General features: G+C 43.4%; 1 long non-coding RNA gene across 1 annotated transcript in view; it reads left to right on the top strand.

Moving 5' to 3' along the window:
* Positions 1 to 345: 345 nt before the first annotated feature.
* Positions 346 to 22464, top strand: part of LOC104003154 (uncharacterized) — a 28307-nt gene continuing 6188 nt past the window's right edge. Inside the window, exons 1-5 of the long non-coding RNA XR_675702.5 lie at positions 346 to 572; positions 1012 to 1305; positions 1600 to 3106; positions 4792 to 4888; positions 18903 to 19173. This is a non-coding gene — a long non-coding RNA (uncharacterized LOC104003154). The remainder of the gene's footprint in view (positions 573 to 1011; positions 1306 to 1599; positions 3107 to 4791; positions 4889 to 18902; positions 19174 to 22464) is intronic.

Below are 22464 nucleotides of genomic sequence, written 5' to 3' on the forward strand. Positions count from 1 at the left end.
GGAAATTTTCAGATTCTTTTCATCTACTTCAACAGTTTTCAGATGAGATGGTTGCCAGAGAGGGCAGGGCTGCACAGTCTCCATTCCACAGGGGAAGGGAAGCAGCTTTCTTCTCTGGCTTGACCGCTCTCCTCAGTGCTGATGAGACATGCAGACCACATGAAAACCACAGGTTTCTTCAGCTGCCAACATTCGGAAGGCTCAACCAACCACTGTCTCCCCTTGTCATTACTCAGGATAGTCAATATTCATGATCAGAGGCTTATGGGCTGGATGTATAATAAATGCAACATGGGTTATTAGGATTATAAAACCTTAAATTCACTTTTTTCTTCTTAGATTAAAGCAATGCAATAAAGAATAAAAGCTCATAAAAATGCCAACCAGTTACCTTCAGCTCTGTGTATGTGAGGCTGCTCTTTGCAAAGTCAGATACAACAGCAACATACAACAGGTTGATTGAGAAAGCCCAGCCACTGGCACAGAGGTTAGATATGCCCCGGTGCTCCTGAACAGGAGATGGAGCCGGACTCCTATGAATAGCCAATTTCATGAAATCATCTTTGAAAGAAGTGAGTAGCACTTTTTATTTTTACAGGGAGACATTGTTCAGTATATAAGAGAAATTAGTCTTAGAAATTTTGAGAGTCATGCAAGAAAGATGTTCTCTTTGCTTTCACAGACCTTCAAAGGGGATGCTATTGCCAATCTAAGCATCAAATCAAATGAGTTGCTTGATTAAAGAACAGGGCTACCTTGTGTCTTTTTTTTTTTTACAATTTCTTTCACTTTTCAAAACCCTTTCCGTTCTTCCGGACCCATCTTCCTTGCTTCATGGTTTAACACCTCATGCTTCCTTGAGTCAGTTAGCCAGGAGAATAAGAAATTTTGGCTGAGTATTGTTAGAACGGAGGCACTGGCCCACCTAGGAAGTTAGCCTCCAAACAATGTGCTCAGCAGTTCCAAATCTAGTGGCTCAAAGCCTCATCTCCCTGGCTTTGTTATCTACAGGTGCTGACCTGCTTGGTGAATGCTGGGATCTCTGGAAGAGGGAGGCAGACATCACACACCAGCTGGCAAGTGGGAGCTGGCATGCAACATGCCCCAATACCACTCCCCTCCTGTCATCCCTATCTCCTAATGGTGCCTCCTTTTGGCCAAACCCACCTTTGGCTGGAGGGCAACAGAGCCCATTGACATAGTCCCCTTGCATCTGCTACCTGGGGAGAAAAGCAGGATGGACACTGAATCTAGAGAAATGAAGGAACCCATCCAGAAGAATACTGCTTCTTTATGCTTTTGTAGGTGAGTACTGAGTTGTCATAGAAAGTAGTTTTTTAATTGTGTGTTGTGGTCAAAAAGTTCAAGAAAAACTGGGATAATAGATGGAATTGTTCTGGATTTGCAAGTTGAGGGTTTACCAGAAGCTGTAGCCAGGCAAAGCTGGGATGGGCAGGACTGACTCCAAAGAAAGTCTTTCCTTTACCTCCATTCGACACTGGTTTCTCCTTATGCCGACTGCCTGTGGATCCTACTGCTGTACTTGTTGACCCTTGATATGTTTTGTTTTATGCTAACATTTGAAACTCTTTATTTTAGGTGTACAAATCAGGCCTACCCATGATATTCTAAACTCCTTGAGGAAAGAAGTGGAGTCCTGGGCTTCTGATGCAGCCTCCACAGTGCTCAGGGGATAGCGACACTGGCACCCTATAGATATTTAATTACATGTGGACTGGAAGAGACCAAGCAGCTTCCTGGTATTTCAATCAAATCCGGTGCTCTAGACCTGTGGCTCGCTCTGAGCAAACTATAATGAGTTGAACTTGAATCTGATTCCTGCTAAGAAAGGTTTCATTTTAATAGGCAGTAAGGCTATGAGCTAACACCAGAACTCATTCGAGTTACTAGACTCACTGAAACTCCTCACAGGATCCATCTTTCATGTTTTCTAGATTTTGGTATTCTTATCTAAACTGCAGACCCAGAAACCCTATGGACCCTACCTTTCCAATTATATTTCTGGGAAGAGTCATTCTCTGCAGAGCTGAAGCACGTAACAGAAAGTTCTCAACCTGAAAAATATACCTTCTGCACCCAAGCCCCACTTTCTGCCACTATTTGGTAATCTCAGGTGGGTGAGGTGGTCTCTGAACTTCAGCACTCTCATGGTCAGAGCCACAAGGGGTTACTGGGAGGCTAAAGGGAAGTGGCAAATGTGGCTGAGATTCAGAAAGAAAAGTAGCAAGTGTAGAGAGGCAAGGACTTTTCCATCTTTCAAATTCCTTAAAGGAAGCCAAAGTTCATTTTCCAGTCTCCTTCAGATGCCTCTCCAATCCTTCACAGCAGCGCACACATACCGCAGAAGGAACTCACCATCACAAAAAGATGACAGAGCACTGGGGGCTGGGGTGCCACTTGTGTTGGCTGAGAGCCTGGATGCATGTGAGGTCAAGCCTGACCTTGGGAAAGCTGCTCTCTGGACATTACTTGCTGTGCCACACACACAGCTTGGGTTTCTGAGGAAACAACACAGGCTCTAAGGAGGAACTGGAACGGGGCCCAGGGTATATCTTTTACAGCCCTTACTTTTGAGGAAAATAGAAGACAAAAGGTTTTTAAAAAACACAAAGTGTATACACAAAGTTTACAAGTTTGTGTGTTTTAACATCTACTCTCCTTAAGAATAAGTAGACAGGAAAGATATTACCTGATATGGGTTAAATTGTGTCCCCAAAAACATGTTTTGAAGTGCTAACCTTTGGTACTTGTGGATATGACCTTGCTTGGAAATAGGTTTTTGCAGACGTAACCAAGTTAAGATGAGGTCATATTTGATTAGGCTGAACCCTGAATCCAGTATGACTGGGGTCCTTATATAAACAAGAGAGACACACGCAGAGTGAAGATGATGTGTTGAAACACAGGAACAGTGTCATGGGATGCTGGGGACAGCAGTTGGAGTGATGCATCTATGGGCCAAGGGAATGCCAAGGATTGCCAGCCATCACCAGGAGAGAAGCATGGGTACTGATGCCCTCACAGAGCCCTCGGAGAGAGTCAACCCTGCTGACACCTTGATTTCAGACTTCCAGCCTCCAGAACTGTGAGAGAATAAATTTCTGTTGTCTTAAGCCACCCAGTTTGTAGCACTTTATTATGGCAGCCCTGGGAAACTAACACACTACCCTTATTTTCATGCTGAGGAATGTAAGATAGTTTTAGGCACCACCTGCTTCTATGCAAGTTTTATGATCTCTCCTCCTAATACTGCAGAAATTATGGGTTTTACCATCTTAGTATATAGCATAATATATCCAGCACACATTATATATTTAGCACTTTATTAGAGTACCCTAGTTTGCTCTTCTGAAAAACTGTGAGGCTGCATTTGATGCTTTCTAAGGCTTTTTTTCCCCTATGTATTCTCTGATCAGAATACCCTGCTCAATGAAGCCACTGGCAATGAAGCTCATTAAAAATGAAATCACTTAGGCAGGGAGTTGGAGAGTGACTCATTTAAAACATTGCCTCCTGGAAACTGAAGTTCATTGAACACAAAAGCTTTTGGAGGGACTCAGATTGGTAGGGACTCTGCAGTCTGACAAAAGGGTCTGGTGACAGGGAGCATCTGATCCCATCTAGGGAGGGTAGGGAGAGGGAGTCCAGAGAGGGAGGCATAAACAAGCCTTCTTCAGACATGCTACCTACGCCTCTCCCATGGCTCCTGCATGCTTGGATGTTACACTTCTTTAAAGAGCAGGTGACAGGTTGCCCCTGGGACGCTCAGAGCCAGGCAAGGTGGGACTTGGCCCTGCTCCCCCTTCTTCTATCTGAAAAGTTGCCCTCAGTCCCACGGGGCCCCTTCCTGTCACACCGACACAGCTTGCTGGTTTTTGTTTTCTTTCACTGTCATTTTTCTTTTTTCAAAAGTTCCTCACAGGAAGTGTTTGGCAGGCAGCTCAGGCCCGGGCTGAGATGGAGAATCTAGCAAACTTGTCCCGCTGATTGATTAAACACTGAGGAGGCTCCAAGACCCAAGCATGAAATTCCTTGGCTCTGATTGTGCTAAGGGTAGAGCTCACTAATGAATGGAGTCTGATTACAGCCCAGCCTCTCCAGTGCCTCCTGTTGCCCCAATTTGGGGGATTCTTCTGCTTCGAGTACATCATGGAAAGCAGCACAGAGTTCTCAGCAGGATCTGCGATGTCTGATCCAAGAAAGATTTTTGTTGTTGTTGTCGTTGTTTTTTTAATCCTGATCGTTGCTCTCAAACCCTTCTCTACACAGCTTGGCGTGGGGGGTAGTTGATTTCCAGTGAAACCAGGTGGAAGCAGTGCCACTGCCACCTGCGAGGAGGAAATGGGCAACAGTCTGCTTCATCCGTCCTGAACATTCAGGCCTGAATGTTCCAAACTGATGCTAAACTGAGACTCTCTGAAGGCCCATGGGGAAGCCTGGCATTGTGTAACCATTTCTTCTCGCAAGGCTCTCCCCTCACATTCACAGCCTGCCACTTAAAGCTTTGGGAGACAATGTAGTTGACCTGTAGTTCTTCCTGTATGTGGTTCCTGGTCAGTCACTGGGCAAGGAGGAGGCTGCAGGCATTGTGCTATCCCCTTATCTCTCTCTCTGTCTGTCTCTTATCTAGTTAAAATCAGCAAATGGAGCTTGGTCCTTCGTTTGTAAAGTAAGGGGGTGGAAAATTATCCCTAAGTTACCTCCTGGTTTAGAAAAGTCTTAATGCTGTTTTATAATAACTCACCCACCTCTCCTCTTCCATGAGCTCAGAGCGGCCCAGCCCTTGGAATATGTTTCTGCCACAACAAGGAATATAGGAGGAGTTGAACAGGAAACCTGCCTCCTATCAGATTCACCTGAGGACGTGGTAAGACATGAAGATCTGAATGGATGCTTTATGCTGCTCTTATGGGACTCCCCACCTCTTTCCCTATCTGAATGCAGATACCTGCATTCTCCTAAACTTGGGATGGTTGTCTGGGATTTCCAGCCATAATTCAGCTTTGTCCTTTGGTAATTGCATTTCGTGTACTTGCGTTAGACTTTGTGAGAATTTGTAGAGCTACCTAGCCCACACATACCATGCCCTTCGAGGACTCTTAGGCACATAGACCTACTTTCCACCATCAAGTCCTGGGCTCTCCTAGAGGAACTTGGCTGCTTTTAACACTTTCCTGGATCTGGTATCTCATGTGTCCTCCTGACTCCCTTCCCAAGTTCAGAGGTAAATTTTCTTGGGCTTAGGATGGATCTCTGAGTTGGTTGTGGGGCTAGTTTGCCAAACTGACAGATTGGGAAGTCCAGCCACTACGGTGCTGGTCTGGTCCTTCTTGTATTTTCTGGCATGAGAATAGAACTGTCTTAAAAGATTGGCGAAGGACTGAATCAACAGTTGTGACCATCTTTGAATGTCAGGACGGTGGTTCTCAACTGATACGTGTGGCTGGGTATTAGGAAGGTAGATGTAGTGTGTGCGTTGGCACATATCATTATTACCAAGATACAATTACCAAATGGGTGTGTGTGTCATAACTACCAAAATGGGATGTGTCTGTGAATGGGCTAAGACAATTTGATATATCCATTCTATTCCTCTGCTTTTCTGTCTTTTAAAGCTTCCCCATTCTCTTATCCCAACTCTTTTGCCTCTCCCCAACACACAGATTGAGAAATATTGTGTTAGAGGAAGGTAGGGGCAAAGAGATAAGAAGTTCACTACATAGTTCATCTGATTACCTGTCTTAGGGAAATGCTAGCCGATGTAACAAACAAACCCTAGAATGTTACTGTCTTATGTAACAAATGTTCTTTCCTCACTAATGTGATAGTTCAGTGTAGTTGTTCCTGAACAGTAGGCTGATCTCTTTTACACAGTAATTCAGGGACCCATGCTCCTACCCTCTCATGGTTTACATCTTCTACCTTGGAGTTCTTTGCTGCAGGTGGCTGAGAAAAGAGAGTATGCAGAACTCCCATGCACTTCTCAAATTCCACGGTCTGGAAGTCAAAATATATCACGTCCTTAACATTCTGTTGGAGAAACAGAATTATTGGCCCTTCCTGGAAGCAAGAGGGGTTGTGCTAGGAAATGTAGTGGGTGACTATGTGTCTACCTCCCAGCAATACTCCCACTATAGATGTGCACATATTTTGGTGTTCATCTATCCATCTCTGTCATAATTGCTCATATATTTATCAGAAACTTCACATCACAGAGCTCAGAAACTTTCTTTTACTGTGAATTTTTATATAAATAAAAATAGAATTGGTAGCCAGCTACAGGAAAAAAAGGGGGTAAAAATATGAATCAGATCTGTGCATAAATCTTGGCTTCAAAATTTAATAATTGTGTAAATCTTGGGCAATTTTCCTAAACTCTTTATACCTCAATTTACAGATCTGTGAAACAGGGATAATAATATTTCTTTATGAGGTTAATGGCTGCAGATGACATAAATAGAGGACTTGGCATATAATAAGTGCTCATTAAATAGTAGCTTTTATTTCAATCTCAATAAAATCATTGCAAATGGATTTTCATCAGTTAAGACGTTACTGTTCAACTCACAATATCCTAAAGTTTGAGACTTTTCTTCTGTAACCCAAGTTAGAATTTACTTATTCTTAGAAGGTTAGAGTTAGATGGCCCTTGAAGATTATCTGATTTCTGGGGACATTAGATGACTTTTTCAAGGTCACAGAGGTAATTATTGGCAGAGATAAGACTAAACTTTAAGTCTTTTCACTTGTAGATCAGTGTGCTAGCCAATTCTTTCAGTTAAACTTGGTGAAACTGAGTACACTGAACTTGTAGCCTCCAAGTTGGAGCTTTTGAGTGACCCATTTGGCTGCCCAAAGCAGGCCAGGGACACACAGCTGTCCTCCCCCCTGCAGTCCTGTCTGTTTATTCTGCCCACTTGCTGAGGAATGGGCTGTGGACAAGCTGTTTGGTTTGTTGCATATGATTTCTAGGCTAGCTTTTATTTTCCTGAATTGCCCATCATTTTCACTATCATGGTGCAGGGATTGTCTTCAGAAAATGAGCTTTGTTCTTTCCAGAGAGGTTACTTCTAACCAGTTATTAAAATAGGGCTTTCAGTTCATCTTCTCCTGAAAAGTGGTAGTGCTTTAAAGGACATAAAAAATAGATTCTCTAAGTGCCATATTTTAAACCAATATTTTTCTTCCTACCCCTCCTTTTTCAAACCACTGGAGACCCTTTCTTTCAATGGCTTTCAGGCTATTAATATTAAGAACATGCCATATCCATATGTTGTGTGAGTGAGCACGTATGTATTTCTCACTCAGTAAACACATTATAACATTCTATAGTGAAAATCCAACATGACTCAGCATCATTGTTTTGAGAAAACTGAATTTCTGCCAATCATTTCTAATAAAGATAGTAACCTTCAACTCTGACTGGTCACATGTTGACCACAAGAAGAACGAGCAGAGTAGCCATTGTCTGTCTGCTGTACACTCAGGCAGTGTCACATAGGGCCTGGTTATAGCATTATCCTCGCTTTTTTCTCTAAAGGGTGGCCTTTGCTAACCCTCATAGAGAGGACTTAGTAATCAGGAAATATGATCTTACTGCCTTTTGCACTTTGGAGAAGTCTTCTAGAGTTTCTTTACCACTCAAAATGACAAGGTGAAGTCCCTTTTCCCACCTCCCCAGACTTCTCCAGATTACATACTCTAGTCTTTGGGAAGGGATAATGGATTCTTAGGTAAAGAGACCTAGAGGGTCAGAATTTCAGAGACAGGAATTATTTCCAGCAGAATTAATTGCTCTATACCACACTTCCAAAGTGTGGTTCAGGCTCAGACCTTTGGATGGAGGATAGCCTATGAGGTTCCCTCTCCTATCCCTGTCTCTCCCCCTTTTTCATGCATCCCTCCCTTCCAAATTCATCAGTCTGGATCTTTCCACCCTTTGCCCCATGGAAGGTGTTCTTCCTCCTATCTTATTCCCAAAAAGAAAAGCAGGATCCTTTGTTCCTCCTTTTCTCATAAATTATCAGGCTTCAGTCATTCGCCGGATATTAATAAAAGTGCTTCCCTGGTTTAGCTATGATAGACTGGGAATAGTGGGTTCTGGTCCCAATAACAACTTGTTTTCCTCACTGTTCAGCTAGGAAGCAGTCACATGTTACCAAAGAGAGAGTTCTAAAAGACAGTACCGTCCAATATCATATGAAGAATGGACAGTCCCACAGTTAACATGGATTTAACTTCACTTCTTTTGAAATATTAGACCTTGACATTATTGTGTTAAGGGGAATTTGACTTGTTCCTTTGGCCTAACTCACCTTGCAAGGGTTTCCCTACCCCACTTACTGTAAATGTCTGGCACATTTATATTGCTACCCAGAAACTCAGGCACTAGTTCTGATTATTTTCTTCTATCTTAATATACCTATGCCTTTAAATATGATGATCAGTGTAAGGGTTGTTGCCACTTTATCCTCCCACAAAAGATACAAAAAATATATAATATACATGTAATACCCCTAATACAAATATTATTGCATGGACAAATAACTTGAGTTTATAATTAGATTGGGAAATTGTATTAGTTATGCCTCCTATTGTTGCAAGTGGCAGAATGTCAGCTGGGACTAAGAAAAAAAAAAGGATTAACTCATATAAATGTTAACTTCAGGGGGGTGTATTTAGCTTCAGGCGTGGCTGGAGCCAGGGTTATCAAGCAGTATAATCTCTCTCTTCCCGTCTTCTTGTCTCTCATCTCTGTTTGCCTGCCTTGGCTTTTTTCACAGCTGCTGGCAGCCACAGGTGTACTCTGTTGTTACAGTTCCTGAACCCTCTTGGACAATGGTCCAGAGATTATCCTAACTTAGGCTACTCAATTCTAGAATCACTTATTGGGAAGGGGGATAATTCTACTGATTAGTCAAATCTGCGTCTTCTGTCAAACTCTAGGAAGGAGGTATGGGGGGATTAGCCCCACTTCAACCACAGAGATGAAGCCAAATTACTTTAGAATGGGGAGGAGCTGTTTCTTATAGGAAGGGATGCTATACAGGTAACAGATCTTCACATGTCCACTCTGGGAAGTATGGTATTTCAATGGGAAACCATAAATGGTACCATACAGGGTGTCATTAAATACTGGAGTGCTGAACTCAGAAAGTCAGTGTAGAGGGAGCTCCTAAAGACAGCGAAGTCATGGAGAGTTGAGGGTAGTCAGAGGATGTTTCATACAGGAGGTGCTGTTTGTCCTGGATTTTAGAGAAAGCTTCCAGAGAGATAGTGGCTAATAAATGAAATAAAGACATAGCTAAACACTGGAAATGAGAGGCGGGAGTCTAAGGGAGTGGGAGAATCATTTCAGAAAGAGGAAGAAGACCTCGTCAAGGACAAACTTCTTACTTTACAGGCCTGTGAGCTGGCACTGGCGGCATGAGGAGCACTGGGCATCTGACAGGTTAATATCTTTCTGCTTTGTAATATAATAGAAACCTCTCTTATAACTCTTGTTCTGGAAAAACAACATAAATATTTATTTGTTGGTAATTCACACTTTATATGCAGTGTGTGTGTTGTATTATCTCAAGAACTGTGTGATCTTTTGCCCTCAGAGTCACATCATGCCCTGGGTGGAGTGTCACAGTATGATGAGTGTGTTCTCACTCTTGTTCACAGCCCATGGTTCCGCAGGTGGACAGAATAAACAGACAGGACTGTAGAGTGGAGGACAGCTGTGTGTCTCTGGCCTGCTTCGGGCATGATTATAAGAAAGGCTTTGCTCCTGGGGGAGCAAAAAGCCTTTGTATCTTACTCTGGGCTGTGCTCCCATGTTTATTTTAGGAGCAATGGAGATGCAGAACCCAGCATGACACTTGGATGACAATTTATTTTTAAAGGGGTTATAAATATGTAACTCCTCTAGCAAGACATCAATGCTTTTTGGGTCTATTTTATTTATAATCAGTTACCAGCACCCTCCCTCTCTCAAAAATAAGCTGGATTATATTTTAATGCAATTTGCATTAGAGATTTCATTTTCATTTAATTATCAGCATTTTCTTTGCTGGCATGTAAGACATGCTCCCAACAGTCGTCTGTTTCAAAGACGTGCTAAGAGGCCCAGTCACAGGGATCCTGGGGTGCGTGCTTCTCACTGAGGCTGACTCAGGGGCAATACCCCTTTCTTACTTCTTGAGACACTCACTCCTAGTTCTCCTTCTTGTTATGGGACTTTCTTTCTAACATCATAAACAGAAACCCTGGCAGAGAGGAAGAAAAAAATAAAAGACAGAATGACATAAGTAGTTATATTTTGAATAACTTTCCATGTTGGAGTATGTGAGCTTGAGAATTAGCCATGGGTGTGTCTAATTCCAAGATAAATTATTACTGCTAATCTTGGGCAAATTACTTCTCTGAATCATACATTTCTTATTTTTAAAATGAAGATAATACTTCTTTCATGCGTGTCAGTGTGAAGAGACCACCAAACAGGCTTTGTGTGAGCAATAAATCTTTTAATCACCTGGGTGCAGGCGGGCTGAGTCTGAAAAAAGAGTCAGCAAGGGGAGACAGGGGTGGGGCTGTTTTATAAGATTTGGGTAGGTAAAGGGAAATTACAGTCAAAGGGGGGTTGTTCTCTGGCGGGCAGAAGTGGGGGTCACAAGGTGCTCAGTAGGGGAGCTTTTGAGCCAGGATGAGCCAAGAGAAGGAATTTCACAGGATAATGTCATCAGTTAAGGCAGGAACAGGCCATTTTCACTTCTTTTGTGGTGGAATGTCATCAGTTAAGGCAGGAACTGGCCATCTGGATGTGTACGTGCAGGTCACAGGGGATATTATGGCTTAGCTTGGACTCAGAGGCCTGACATTCCTGTCTTCTTATATTAATAAGAAAAATAAAACAAAATAGTGGTAAAATGTTGGGATGGCGAAAATTTTGGGGGATGGTATGGAGAGATAATGGGCGATGTTTCTCAGGGCTGCTTTGAGCGGGATTAGGGGCGGCGTGGGAACCTAGAGTGGAAGAGATTAAGCTGAAGGAAGATTTTGTGGTAAGGGGTGATATTGTGGGACTGTTAGAAGAAACATTTGTCATTTAGAATTATTGGTGATGGCCTGGATACGGTTTTGTATGAATCGAAAAACTAAACGGAATAAGAGAAGGAGAAAAACAGGTATTAAAGGTCTAAGAATTGGGAGGACCCAGGACATCTAATTAGAGAGTGCTTAAAGAGGTTCAGCATAGCCTTGCCAGCAAAGATTATTTATTTACTTTAAGAGTTAAGAATGGCGGTTTGGGGATAGCACCAGGAGATATCAGCTGTGATGGCTTGGAGAAACAGTGTAAACTGGCAGTGTAAACAAGAGCAGGACATGTATGAGTAGTTGAGAACGGTGAATAGGAGTATGACTAGACAGAAAATAGTGGGGATGACAAGTTTTTTGGGGCACAGTCTAAGTTGGTCTGGTGTCTGGGATGAGACTGGGGCCTAATAAAAAGGAGCATCTATACAGGAGCTCAAATAGGCTGTACTCTGTAACATTCCGAGGACAGGCCTGAATTCTGAGAAGGGAAAGTGGTAAAAGTATTGTCCAGTCCTTTTTAAGTTGGTGGCTGAGCTTGGTGAGGTGTGTTTTTAAAAGACTTTTAGTCCATTCTACTTTTCCTGAAGACTGAGGACCATAAGGGATATAAAGGTTTCACTGAATACTAAGAGCCTGAAAAACTGCTTGGCTGATTTGACTAATAAAGGCTGGTCTGTTATCAGACTGTATAGAGGTGGGAAGGCTAAACTGAGGAATTATGTCTGACAGAAGGGAAGAAATGACTGCGGTGGCCTTCTCAGACCCTGTAGGAAAGGCCTGTACCTATCCAGTGAAAGTATCTACCTAGACTAAGAGGTATTTTAGTTATCTGACTCAGGGCATGTTGAGTAAAGCTAATTTGCCAGTCCTGGGTGGGGGCAAATCCTCGAGCTTGATGTGTAGGGAAGGGAGGGGGCCTGAATAATCCTTGAGAAGTAGTAGAATAGCAGATGGAACACTGAGAAGTTATTTCCTTGAAGATAGATTTCCACGATGGAAAGGAAACGAGAGGTTTTAAGGGGCGGGCTAGTGGCTTGTACTATAGCATAGCCTGCCTTTGCTGGTGTGTGGCGATTAGGCCTGGTGGAACTGCCATCAATAAACTAAGTGTGATCAGGGTGAGGAACAGGAAAGGAGGAAATATGGGGAAATGGGGTGAACGTCAGGTGGATCAGAGAGATGCAGTCATGAGGGTCAGGTGTGGTATCCGGAATAACGTGGGAGGCCGGAATGAAGTCCGTGCCAGGAACAATGGTAATTGTGGGAGACTCAACAAAGAGTGAGTATAGCTGAAGGAGCCGGGAAGCAGAAAGTATATGTATCAGGTATGAGGAAGAAAATAGATTTTCGAAGTTATGAGAACTGTAGAGTGAGTTGAGCATAGTTTGTGATTTTTAGGTCCTCTAAAAGTATTAAAGCAGTGGCAGCTGCTGCACGCAGACATGAGGGCTAGGCTAAAACAGTAAGGTCAAGTTGTTTGGGCAGAAAGGCTACAGGGTGCGGTCCCGGCTCTTGTGTAAGAATTCTGACCGCACTAACCATGCCTAGGAAGGAAAGGAGTTGTTTTGTAGAAGGGATTGGGGTTTGGGAGATTAGCCAGACATGATCAGCAGGGAGAGCACGTGTGTTTTTATGAGAATTATGCCAAGATAGGTAACAGATGAGGAAGAAATTTGAGCTTGACTGAAGTAATGGGGGCTGTCTGTGAAGACTTGCGGCAGTACAGCCCGGGTAATTTGTTGAGCCTGATGGGTGTCAGGGTCAGTCCAAGTGAAAGCGAAGAGAGGCTGGGATGAAGGGTGCAAAGGAATAGTAAAGAAAGCATGTTTGAGATCTAGGACAGAATAATGGATTATGGAGGGAGGTATTGAGGATAGGAGAGTATATGGGTTTGGCACCACGGGGTGGATAGGCAAAACAATTTGGTTGATAAGGCACAGATCTTGAACTAACCTGTAAGCCTTGTCTGGTTTTAGGACAGGTGAAATGGGGGAGTTGTAAGGGGAGTTTATAAGTTTTAGAAGCCATGCTGTAGCAGGCAAGTGATAACAGGCTTTAATCCTTTTAAAGCATGCTGTGGGATGGGATATTGGCGTTGATTGGGTTAAAGGTGATTAGGTTTTAGTGGGATGGTAATGGGTATGTGATCGGGTTGCCAGGGAAGGAGTAGAGATGTCCCATACTTGTGGGTTAAGGTTGGGGGATACGAGAGGAAGACGCAAAGGAGGCTTTGGGTTAGGGAGAAGGGCAGCAATGAGATGCGGCTGTAGTCCAGGAATAGTCAGGGAAGCAGATAATTTAGTTAAAATGTCTTGGCCTAATAAGGGAACTGGACAGGTGGGGATAACTAAAAAAGAGTGCATAAAAGAATGTTTTCTAAGTTGGCACCAGAGTTGGGGAGTTTTAAGAGGTTTAGAAGCCTGGCTGTCAATACCCACAACAGTTATGGAGGCAAGGGAAACAGGCCCTTGAATAGAAGGTAATGTGGAGTGGGTAGCCTCCGTATTGACTAAGAAGGGGACGGACTTACCCTCCACTGTGAGAGTTACCCAGAGCGTCTGTGATGGTCCTGTAGGCTTCCGAGGTGATCGGGCAGTGTCAGTCTTCAGCTGCTAAGCCGAGAAGATCTGGGGAGGAGTCAGTCAGTCAGAGAGCCTTGGGCCAGAGTTCCAGGGGCTCTGGGAGCGGCTGCCAGGTGAGTTGAACAGTCTGATTTTCAGTGGGGTCCCACACAGATGGAACGCGGCTTAGGAGGAATCCCGGGCTATGGGCATTCCTTGGCCCAGTGGCCAGATTTCTGGCACTTGTAGCAAGCTCCTGGGGGAGGAGGTTCTGGAGGAACCCCTGGCAGCTGCGGTTCGGGCATTTGGAGTTCTTGTGTGCTGGAGATGTGGCTGGGGTTTGTCTCACAGTGGAGGCAAGGAATTGCAACTCAGAAATACATTGCTACTTGGCTGCCTCTACTGTATTATTGTACATCTTGAAGGTGAGGTTAATTAAGTCCTGTTGCGGGGTTTGAGGGCCGGAATTTAATTTTTGGAGTTTTATTTAATGTCAGGAGCGGATTGGTTAATAAAATGTATATTGAGAATAAGATAGCCTTTTGACCTTTTAGGGGCTAGGGCTGTAAAGCGTCTCAGGGTTGCTGCCAAACCAGCCGTGAACTGGGCTGGGTTTTTCATATGTGATGAAAGAGCCTAAACACTAACTGATTTGGGAGAGGTTGGATAAAGAAAAAGGAGCATTAACCTTGACTATACCTTTAGCTTCAGCCACCTTTTTAAGAGGAAATTGCCGGGCAGGTGGGGGAGGGCTAGTCGCGGAATGAAACTGTAAGCTGGACCAGGTGTGAGGAGGGGAGGTGATAAAAGGATTATAGGGTTGGGGAGTAGAGGCTGAGGAAGAATTAGGACCTGGCTCGGCCTGGTGAGGGGCAGCCTGGGGAGGAGGGGAGAGACCAGATGGGTCTGTAGAAAAGGAAGATTAGAAAGACTCAGCGACGCTTGGGGTTGGGACTGAGAGAACAGGCGGGAGGGAAAGAAGGAGGATTTGGGACCAGTCGCATTGGGAACAGAGAGTAGGGAAGGAACAATGTGTAAAAGAATGCCTGGATGTCAGGCACCTCAGACCATTTGCCCATTTTATGACAAGAATTATCTAGATCTTGTAGGATGGAAAAATCGAAAGTGCCGTTTTGTGGCCATTTAGAGCCATTGTGAAGTTTGTACTGGGGCCAAGCGGTGTTGCAGAAGAAGATAAGGCATTAGATTTTAGGTCGGGTGTGAGTTGAAGAGGTTTTAAGCTCTTGAGAACACAGGCTAAGGGAGAAGAAGCAGGAATGGAGGGTGGAAGGTTGCGCATAGTGAAGGAGGCAAGCCCAGAGAAAAGAGAGAGTAGGGACACGGAGGGAAGGGGTTCAGGGGTTCTTATTCTCCAGAAAAGCGGGAAAGGGGTTGGGGCGTGGAAATAAGGGGTTGAGGTGCAGAGATAAGAGGTCAGGGCATGGAAATAAGGGGTTGGGGCACAGAGATAAGAGGTCGGGGCATGGAAATAAGGGATCGGGGTGCAGAGATAAGAGGTTAGGGCGTGGAAATAAGGGGTTGGGGCACAGAGATAAGAGGTCGGGGCATGGAAATAAGGGATCGGGGTGCAGAGATAAGAGGTTAGGGCGTGGAAATAAGGGACAACTTCCTTATGGCATTGTTAAAAACCTGAAAAGACACCAGGCAGGTATGTAATGCACCAGGCAGGTAGGAGTCACCTGCCTACTTTCCTCCTTTTACGTAAGGCAGAGACAAGGATTTTCCAGCCAGTGAAAGAAATAAAACATTTATCTTATTTTGGGGAGCTGTGTATTAGTCAAAATAGGTTAGATTATGCTGCAGTAACAAACAGTCCTGTATTAGTCAGGATTCTCCAGAGAAACAGAATCAATAAGATATATACATATATATTGATACACAAGAGGAAATTTATGAGGGGAATTGGCTAATGCAATTATGAAGGCTGACACCCCATGACATGCTGTCTACGAGCTGGAGAAGCAGGGAAGCCAATAGGGTGGCCCAGTTCAGGTCTGAAGGCCAGAGAACATGGTTGATGGGGGTGCTGGTACAAGTCCTGGAATCTGAAGGTCAGAGAACCTGGAGTTCTGATGTATAAGGGCAGAAGATGAGTATCCTATCCCAGCTCTCAGAGAGAGAGAAAGACATGTGCGCACATGCAAGAGAGAGAGAGAGAGAGAGAATAAACTCACCTTTCCTCTGCTTTTTTGTTCTACCTGGGCCCTCAGCCAATTGGATGGTGCTTTCCCACACTGGCTAAGGGTGGATCTTCCTTATGCAATTCACTGATTCAAATGTCCATCTCTTTCAGGCCCAGCTTCACAGGCATACCCAGAAATCATGCTTTACCAGCTATCTGGGTATTCCTTAACCCAGTCAAGTCGACATCTGAAATTAACCATCAGAAATCCCCAAATCTCAGTGGCTGCAAAAACAAAGCCTAGTTTTTGCTCATGCTACAAGTCCATTGTGGGTCAGCTTTATCTTTATTCCTCTTCACTGTAGAATTCAGGAGAATGGTGCAGCCTCTATCTGACACATACTAATCATAGTGGCAGAGGGGGTAAAAGCCAATGAATTTTGGGTAAGTAGACTCTTTTCCCAAAGTGACACTTTGCCCACATTTCATTGACCACATCAAGCTACATGGGTAAGCATGATATTGAAGAAGGTAGAGAAGTTGAAATCTTTATCCTTTTGTGGACTGGTGGGGCTGCCTTGTTGAGACCATAAGTTAAAACCAAGATTCTGAACCAGAATGGTGCTTGAGAATTACCCATGGAGCAAAAAATACATATATGATAAAGCCCCAATGAATCAAGATCTTGTAGATGGCCCAGGAAAGTACAGTTTTACTACTTTCCGCAGGTGTGCACCCTCCCGATAACAACCAATGTGTTAAAAGGTTAAGGTTGACCTAAAAGTCAAGAAAATTAGTAAGCTGATTATCTTTGAAAGTAAGCATTAAAAAGAGATAACTCTGCCTTTTCCTCTAAATCTTACAAGTCTCTTTTTCTTCAATCTTTTTAATATTATACTTTAATTGACTTTGTTCCAAGGCTTCCTTATTTATAATTTAGGAAGCAGGTTAATACTTTATATTTCTCTAAGGAAAATAAAGAACCAGGTTGCTTTGTATTTGTTTGTGGCTTTCCATTGATTTTTCCATGGGTCAGTGGTTCACAGTAGAAAACAGCATTACCACCTTTGACTTAAATCTTTCTGGGATGCATGAAGATAGATATTTGGTTTGGGTACTTCCCCTGCTGTATAGATAGTCTTCAGTTAGCTTTTCATGGCTTTGTGAGGCAATCAGGAGTATTGGGTTTACCTTGCCAGCACACTCATTTTTTTCCTGTGGTGCAAAATGAGGCTATGAAAGAAAACCCTTGGGGATGAGGGTGTGAGGGAGGAAGGCACAGCAAGGCAAAGGGGCAGGTCTAAGTTGAGCACCCTCACTCAGTCTAGATTGCTTGTTGGATGGTGATGGTTCTTCAATCTTCATTAATCACATCCTTCAGTTTCAGAGGTCCTTTTGACCATGAAAAGAGACTTGAGTCCCTTTCCCCTTATAGTACTGGGGAAAAGACCCCACTTGTATACCAACCCTTGTGGGATGTTTAGTGAAAATACCTTACTGAGGGGAGGGGGTTGGCAACCTCTACTTTCTTGGAGTCAAAGAACACGTCATTGTTCAGGACTACAAAGAAAGAATTCTCAATGGGATACTGGAGTCAGTGAGACTTCCTCTCAGTCTGATGCTTAATCTGGGGTTTGAGTTATTCCTCCATTTCATAAAGTAAAAACTGAACTGCAGAAATTTTAAACAAGTGTTCAAATACTTTTAGAAGTCAAGGATACAAACAGTTGTAGGACCATGGTCTAGCATTATTTTGTTCTTGCATCCCTTATAATTTTGTCTCCTTGTGTGTTCAAATGCCTGGGGAGTGCCTGATAGGGCTGCCTGGCCCTGTGTCTTGGCAGAAGTTCTGCATTGAGGTTTCAGAGCAGCAGAAGTCCCTTGACTCCCCATTCATGCTGCCAGGTGAATGGCAAACAGCTAGAATTCTACTGGCTGAAATACTTTTTAGCTTAAGGTTTCAGTTTTTGTTGTTGTTGTTGTTTGAGACAGCATCTTGCTCTGTTGCCCAGCCTGGAGTGCAGTGGCATGATCTCAGCTCACTGCAACCTCCGCCTCCTGGGTTCCAGCGATTCTCCCACCTTAGCCTCCCATGTAGCTGGGACTACAGATGCGCACCACCATGCGTGGCTAATTTTTGTATTTTTTAGTACAGACAGTGTTTCACCATATTGGTCAGGCTGGTCTTGAACTCCTGACCTCGTGATCCACCCACCTTGGCCTCCCAAAGTGTTGGGATTACAGGCATGAGCCACTGTGCCTGGCAAGGTTTCAGTTTTTGATAAAGAGGAAATGCCTCTAGGAGAAGCCAAATCTCAGAATAAATTAAACAGAAATGTATTTCTGACAGTTCTGGAGGCTGGGAAGTCCAAGATCATGGTGCAAGTAGATTAAGTGTAATGAGGGCCCATTTCATGGTCTATAGATGGTGTCTTTTGCTGTGACCTTACATGGCAGAAGAAGGGAGGGATCGCTTTGGAGTCCTTTTTTCTAAGGACCTAATTTTGTTTGTGAGGGTTCTGCACTCATGATCTAATAACTTCCCAAAGGCCCCACTTCCTAATATCATCAACCTGAGGGTTGGGATCTAAATATATGAGTTTATGGGTGCACAAACATTCAGGCTTATCTCATAAAAACCTCCCACACTCATTACCTGTGATTCTTCTCTTTCTGGCTGGCTAGAAGGAGATGGCCCCAAGGTGACTTTCACAGCCACAGGGTGAAGATGGCTGAGCTTCTGTCATCCTGGTTCCCTGAATGACTGCATGGAGGAGGGCAACCTCACTGAGTTACTGGCCCATGCAGTACTAGTACTGTTGTGTGGAGCAAGATGTAAAGTTCTATGCTTGAGCTATTATGCACATTGGGTCTGGTTTTTCAGTAGATAGGGGTTAACTTAACACAGTTTGAGGATGAGGAAATGAACTGTGAAGTAAAGTGAAAACTACCAGGTCAGGCAACCCAATCTGAACTGGAATCCTAGATTCACTATTAACTAACTCTGTGTCTATGGCTAGTCTCTTAACTTCTTATAGACTAAATTTTCACATCCATAAAATGGAGAAAATAATTAATTTTTTGTCTTCTTCCAGGGTTGTCACGAGCTCCCCAAACAATAAAGCACTTTACGACATAGGAGGCATTATTATTAAGCTGTTTTCAGTCCCTGATACCTGCATGTTGTAGGACCATGGTGCATGAAGGATTTTAAGGAGGCACTTTTGAAATGTGAAAGGGACATAGACTGTACATCTGGAGCACAAAGGCAGGTTTAACCAGCTTTGTCCTGCTCGGCGCCAGTTGGAAGAGAGCATCTGGCTTTGAAGTGTCTAAAGCCAGGCGTGACGCTGGATTCTACAGCTGGTATGTGTTTCCTTAGACTTTCTGAGGGAAAGAGAAAGGAGTGAGAAGGGAATGTGGAACTAATTCCCACATTAATTGAAGACAATAAGGAGACAGCAGAATACTTGCTTCAGTCATGAGGCCCCTGGAACAGAAGAACTATGTCACATACCAAAGGACAGCATAACCCACAATAAACCCCCACCTCAAAACCCACAGACTATTACCCCATACTGTGGCATAAACTTGAGATGCATAATTGTATTAAGCCAGTGTCTTCTGTGACTTGTGCTTGACCCCTGCCTAACCTCCAGGTAAAGGAAAAGTGAGAGCCATGGCTCCATGACTAACTCCCTTCCCTCTGCCCTGTTGGATTCCCTGGCAATCTGCAGGAGTGTTCTGAGACAGAGGCTGCAGTGGTCTCTGGGCCACTCCAGAGGAATAGTGACCCTGAGTGTGGTGTCAAGGTTGGATAAGGGGGCTTAGAGCACCTCACTAAAAGCCTTCCTTTCCTGTCTGATTGCATACAGCCAGGGCAAAGCTGGTGGGGTAGGGCTAAGGACCTTTCATACCTAAAAGACCTCTGAAGTTCATCTTGGTTACAACATATTTCTTCCACTTCCTTTCCTACCCCAACTGAAAATTCCACCTTCCTGGACTCAGTCTCAGGAGCATTTATTTACATTTTATTTTAAGATAATTGTAGCTTGACATGTAATGGTGAGAGATACAACAGAGAGACCCTGTGTACTCTTTGCCCCATTTTCTCCAATGGTAACAACTTGTATAACTATAGTACAATATCACACACAGGAAATTGACATTGATATAATCTCCTGACTGCATTGAGATTTCACCAGTTTTATGTACATTCATTTGTGTGTGTGTGTGTGTGTGTGTACGTGTGTGTGTACTTAGTTCTAGGAAATTTTATCAAAAGTGTAGACTTGTATGTCACCACTACTGTTAAGGCACAGAACAGTTTCATCACAAACATCCCTCCTGCTATTCCTTTGCAGTCACTGCCACGGCCTCCTTTCCTTTTCTCTCTACTCACCCCCAATCCCCACAGTCAGGTGTATTGAAAACCAGATTCATCTTAAAATACCTGAAATTAAATTAGTTGGTGAGGTTCTTTCTCCTACAGAACTATAAAGCTCAGCTATGAAGACCCAGAAGCAAACATTGAAAGCATGTTCCGAAGGTGGCTCGAAGGCCTTGGTCTCTAACCTCCTGTCTGTGATTTACTGTCTATTTCTTATTGGAAATGTTTCCTAACCTATTTGAGCCTCTGTTTTTTCATATCAAAAATAAGGATGTTAAATCCAATGACCTGTGATGTTTCATGAGATAATACCTGAAATGGCACTGTATATTCTAGATAACCAAACAGTGGATGCATTGTCACATATATTATTCATTTAATTCCTACTTCAATGTGGGATTGATATTGTTGACCTGTTTTGTCATAGAGAAACTGAGGTTCAGAGATGCCTCAATGTGCTCTTGATCAGGAACTTGGATGCCAGAAAATCTAATTTCAAAACCAAGTCTAATGAAGCTTAAAGTCTGTTCTCCTCTGCCCTTTTTATAAACACATGACTAATATTAATGAAAAGAGAAGAAAAAGTTAATTAGGACAAGTGTGTGCACGTTGACATGTACACATAGATACATAGGCACCAATCCATATCCAAAATGCCATTTCTGTACCGAGTTCTTTCCTCCTATAGAGCCTGCAAATTAATCTCCCAACCATCACTTTTAAAAACTGCCTACCGTTGTTCTAAATGTAGGTTTTATTATTGTTCAGGTATGGTAAGGCCAACAGATTAGAGGATGACTGCCATTTAAAAGACAGTTTGCTACTTACAGTTCCCAAGAGGACCAGGCACACTGTACCATGCCACAGGGTCACAGGGAGAAGCACCAGGGTCGGTCATTAGGCAGAGTGAAGGGACAATGTGGCAAGAGCCTTTATTGTGGTTTCTGTGGGAAAGGCAAGGCAAGCAAGCTTAGGATTGGTTAGTTTGAATAATTTCAGCAGGCTCTGGAGCATCGGAGTTGTCTGTAGTTGTCTGGTACCTGGCCCTGTGGTGATTAGAGCAGAGGAATAGTGACCCAGAGTGTGGAGGAGAGAGGGCCCTGGTTGCATATGAAGGAGGAGATAGGTTGGTTTGCATATGAAAGATGTACGTACAGATGAGTCATTTCTAGTAATTTGGGAGAAGCTGTCCCTTGCAGGTCAGCAAGTTCCCAAGATGTGAAAGCATCAAAAACACAGAAAATAAAAAGACATGATTAATATGACTCTCAGATTAGAGTTTTCCCACTTAGGAGGTAGAGTTGCGTTCCAATACGTTCAGGTTTCCAATACATTCAACTGACCAACGAATGTTTGGTCAGTTAACCAAAAAACTGGAAGGAGCAGTTTGAGTAGCATCAAAGGCTTAAGCAACCTGTGCAAAATTTGGAAAGGCCAATCCAAGGTTTGATGAGCAGACTGGGACATAAAATTTATTGTCAAGAATTGTTAAGAAGAGACTACACTCAGAACCATTGCAGAGAAGGTGAAATCCATCTCAATTCTTCCTTTTCTGTGCCCATTATTCACTTCTCCATTCCTTCTCCTCAAGGGCCTTGCCCCTCTTTTTCTATCTTCCTCCTGCTCACACTCAGTTGCCCCAATTCCCTGCAGCAGTGCTGACTGCTCTGCCTTCAATCTCTCCAAGTGCCCTAGGCTCGAAAATTACCTCCCCTCCCCAGTTCTTGTCACCTAGTCAGGTTCCCACTGTCTCAGTACGGAACATGTTTTCTTTTCTTTTTTTCGTAATACCAAATATTTTATCTTTAATGAAATAATCCTGCAAAATAAGTCTTCTATAAATGTATACAAATCGAGGAATTTTTACTTTTATTTTAAGTTCAGGGGTACAAGTGCAGGTTTGTTACACAGGTAAACTTGTGTCATGGGGCTTGGTGTACAGATTATTTCATCACCCAGGTACCATTAGTTATTTTTCCTGATCCTCTCCCTCCTCCCACCCTCCTCCCACCCTCCATCCTCTGAAAGACCCTAGTGTGTGTTGTTCCCCTTTGTGCATCCATGTGCAGAACAGGTTTTCTTAAATATTTTGAGAAGTTAGAATGCCAAGAAATGTGTGTGTGTATGTATGTATGTGTGTACTTGTGCTAGAATATCCAAGGAAGTTGTCTTTTTTAAAGCAAATTCTGTAGCCAGACCATGCAACAACATATTTGGAAAATCAACATGGAGTAAATTAATCAAGTATCATTGCAATGAGAAATTTG

Source organism: Pan troglodytes, chromosome 17 (genome assembly GCF_028858775.2).
Source record: "Pan troglodytes isolate AG18354 chromosome 17, NHGRI_mPanTro3-v2.0_pri, whole genome shotgun sequence".
Taxonomy (NCBI): domain Eukaryota; kingdom Metazoa; phylum Chordata; class Mammalia; order Primates; family Hominidae; genus Pan; species Pan troglodytes.